Source organism: Rhinolophus ferrumequinum, chromosome 9 (assembly GCF_004115265.2).
Source record: "Rhinolophus ferrumequinum isolate MPI-CBG mRhiFer1 chromosome 9, mRhiFer1_v1.p, whole genome shotgun sequence".
Lineage (NCBI taxonomy): Eukaryota > Metazoa > Chordata > Mammalia > Chiroptera > Rhinolophidae > Rhinolophus > Rhinolophus ferrumequinum.
Genome location: NC_046292.1, coordinates 11,365,971 through 11,370,073, shown reverse-complemented (window position 1 = coordinate 11,370,073; position 4,103 = coordinate 11,365,971).

Here is a 4,103-nt window from a genome sequence, read left to right as displayed (position 1 = left end):
AGTGGAGGTGAAATCAGGGACATGTTAGTCCAAGTTTATGGGGATAATACCATGAAGAAAATGACAGTGTACAAATGGATTAAATGTTTGTCTGAGGGGAAAGAATACATCACTGATGAAGAGAACTCAGGGTGGCCAGTAACGAGCAGAACGGATGAAAAGATTGCAAAAACTCATCGAATTGTACATCAAAATCGTCAGCTGACTGAGAAGCCTAGCAGACCAAGTAAATATCAATAAACAGTTAGAAAAATCTTAACTGAAAATCTCGGCATGAGAAAGGTATGTGCAAAAATGGTCCCAAAGGAGCTCACCAATTAACAGAATTAAAGGAGAGTTGAAGTTTGCCGAGACCTTTTGGAGAGGCAAGATGATGTTTTGGGGCCATGTTATCACTGGTGATGAAACATGGGTGAACCAATATGACCCTGAAACAAAGCGTCAAAGTGCACAATGGAAGTCAGCCAATTCTCCACGACCAAAAAAGTTCCGTTAGTCCAAATCAAGAGTCAAAACGATGTTGCTAACTAACGTTTTTTGATATCAGAGGGATTATTCATTATGAATTTGTACCAACTGGACAAACAGTTAACCAAGTTTACTATTTGCAAATGCTGAAAAGGCTGCGTGAAAAAGTTAGACGACCTGAACTTTTCGCCAATAATTCATGGCTCTCGCATCACAACAGTGCACCAACTCACACGGCACTGAGGGAGTTTTTAGCCAGTAAACAAATAACGGCATTGGAACACCCTCCCTACTCACCTGATCTGGCCCCCAATGACTTCTTTCTTTACCTGAAGAAAATGACTTCTTTCTTTACTTTTCCTTTGAAATAGTGAAAGGAAGACATTTTGATGACATTCAGGACATCAAGGGTGATACGACAGCTCTGATGGCCATTCCAGAAAAAGAGTTCCAAAATTGCTTTGAAGGGTGGACTAGGCACTGGCATCGGTGCATGGCTTCCCAAGGGGAGTACTTCAAAGGTGACCATAGTGATATTCAGCAATGAGGTATGTAGCACTTTTTCTAGGATGAGTTCACGAACTTAATTGTCTGATCTCGTAACAGGCCTCAAATCTTTTGAGGAATGTATCAGGGGAATGAAAAAATAAGTAAATATGAAGGCTGAGCTGTCCAGTACCCTCTTGGGTAGTGTTACTCATATAAAAACTCATTTCTGAATGATGCCTTGCCCAGCCCTGCTCGGGTCCCTGCTTGCCGGAGCCCTGGGAACTGCCTGGGGCGGCTATAATTTCTGTGATTGAGGTGTTTCAGATTAAGATAATTAACACTGAGATGCAATTTCTCAGGATTCCGAGACTCATTCAAAGACCCAAGAGGGTTCAAAGACGAAACTATGGCACTCACTTTAATGTTCGCCTTAAACTCTTCAAAGACAGCCTCGCTTCCGAGAGCGCCTTAGCGGTGGTTTCTTTTCCCCCACTGGCTCCTGACAGACACATCTGCAGAGCGCCCACAGGGACATGCTCGCCCTGGGTTTTCTGAGCGTGCATTTCTTTCCAGGAAATCCATCTCACAGCCTTGCCACCAACATCACAAGAAAATGCTGGGAACCCGGAGGCCACACTTGGGGAAATAGGGAGCCCAGACCCTCTCCTACCCTGGGCCTGGTGAAAATGGGCCCACTGCTGGTTTCAGCTTCAAGCTGTAGGGAAGTGGCAACCGCTGGCACATTATGGTGGACAAACAGAAGACACCACCGCCCTCCTCCCAGTGGGCGGAAAGTACTCATACTGGCTGTGCCATTCTAAGGCTTTGCTGTAGCCAGACTTCTTAAGAAGTCCATAAGAAAACTTAACTTAAAAAGAGTCTGTCATCAGGAAAAAGCGGGTTAGAGACTCCTTATGTGGCAGTGCAGAAAGTCGAGGCTTCAGAGCCTAGCACATCTGTCTTGCAGCTTCCCTGGGCAAGTTACTTCAAGTTACATCCACCGCCGTCACTTAACTGCAGTTTACCGAGGACCAGGCACTATGCCAAGCATCTACCCAGACAATCTCTTACACAGCTCCCAACACCACCCTGAGATAGGTACTATTAGTTGTTCCCATTTTACCAGTGAGGAAAGTCAAGTACAGAGAGGTTAAGTAATCTGCCCAAGGTCACACAGCTGGCAAGTGGCAAAGCCAGGAAGCAGACCTAGCAGCGTGGCCCCAGAGCCCATGCCCTGAATTATGCCACAGCCATCGCCACTGATTACCTGCGTATATAGTATGTGCTCAGCAAATATCTAATGCATTAAATCAAAGTGTGCTTGAGGGTTGGCTCTTGGTTCCTTTCCCCACCTGCAGAGCTCTTACTCATGAGCAACGGGCAGATGCAGGTTGGCAGATGAACCACAACCTACTTCTGTATTGGCACACCAGTTGCTTCATTGCCATAAATAGGGCAGCAGGAAAGACAGAAAGAGACACTTGCCCACATACCTTCATCAGCCACCAAGCCCTTAAGGAGGCCCTCGTCTGGTTCCACTGAAGAAACTCTTGACTCACTCATCTCTCCAGGAAACTCTACTTACCGTGGCTCTCAGTCACCGGCGAGACCCAGAACCGCAGCCTGAGTGGGCCTGGGAGTGGGGCAAGCAGCAGACAGAAGGGAACCTGCAGGGGTTGGGCCTGGCGCTGTGTGACCACAGCTATGAGAAGAAGGCTGACTCTGAATCCCTGAGGGTGGAACAACATGAAATGCATAGAAATGCAACTTGAGCTGAAAACTAAAGGCTGGGACCTGGGACACCTCCTTGGTGAAAGAGATCTTTTTCCTGGCCTCCTCTCTTTCTCCTCTGGGTGTGAGGTGGCTAGTGGTCAGCCAAGAATTCCTTCTCTCTCATCTTTAACGTGGACTTGACTCTGGGAGGTGTCTGCCCAACAGAGGACCTCATTTCCTAGAGTCCTTTGCACCCACATGTGACCACTGAGTTCTCACGTTTGGACTGTAAGCAGAAGTGAGATGCGTCCCTTCTGGCCTGAGGCGGTTCAGAAGCAGGTGTGCTTTCTCTACCTTTCTCTCCTCTTTTCTGCTGGCTCAAGGTCAACGCCCAGGGTGACCTTGGAAACCACCTGTGGAAGACGGCAGAGCCTCCATCAGCCTGGGTCCCTGAGTGACTCTGTGGAGCAGAGCTCGCCCACTCTGCTCCAACACACACGTACATACCATTCAGACCTGAGCCACCTTAGACTGGTGTCATGAGCCAGAAAGAAATCCGTGCTGTGTCTGAGTTGTTATACATTTATAGTCTACTAGTTATACATTTAGAATCTATTTGTCAGAACAGCTGATCTCCTTGAATGAATACTTCCTCCCAAACAGGTCCTTTCCCTTTTTTTTCTCCCAAGCATCACCATTCTCCAAGTTAATAAAGCTACAAATCTTCTAGATATGTTTTCTAGAGAGATTCGTGGATGTGTACACCAGACACAGCTCTAAGAATGGTGATAGCAGCATTGTCTGTTATAGCAAAAAAAAGGAAAGAACCCAAGACCTGCTGACAGAAAAATGTACAAATAAATTCCATTCATAAAATGGAACACTACAAAGCAGTGAAAAGGAGTGAATTATGGGGACATGCAACATGAATGAATCTCATTGACACAGTGCTGAATTTAAAAAAGCCAAAAAAAGGTCACAGAATAACCCAATGAATATGGTTCTATGAATATAAATTCTGAAAATAGACAACACTAAACAGCAGGTAGTTTAGAGATACTGACATAGGTGGTAAAATTATAAAGAGGAGCAAAGTAATGATAAACACAAAATTTAGATAAGTGAGACCTCCTGAGTGTGGGAGAAGGTGGGAAGGGTCACCCAGAGGACTGTAGAGAGGATTGGACTGTTCTCTTTTTTAAAGAAAATGGTGCTTTTCACAATTAATTTCACAATTGTCGTTCAAATAATTAAAAAAACATTATAAAACTTTTTGTACCCATGATCCACTTCATAATAAATCAATAAGTAAAGAAGTCTGGAGATCTGGCAGCCACCGCTGCCCCTGCATCTCTCCATTCTCATATTCCGTCCATCAGCAAGCTTCTGAGGTACTTCTGGTGTCCACACAAATGGTGAATTGAATGCAGTCG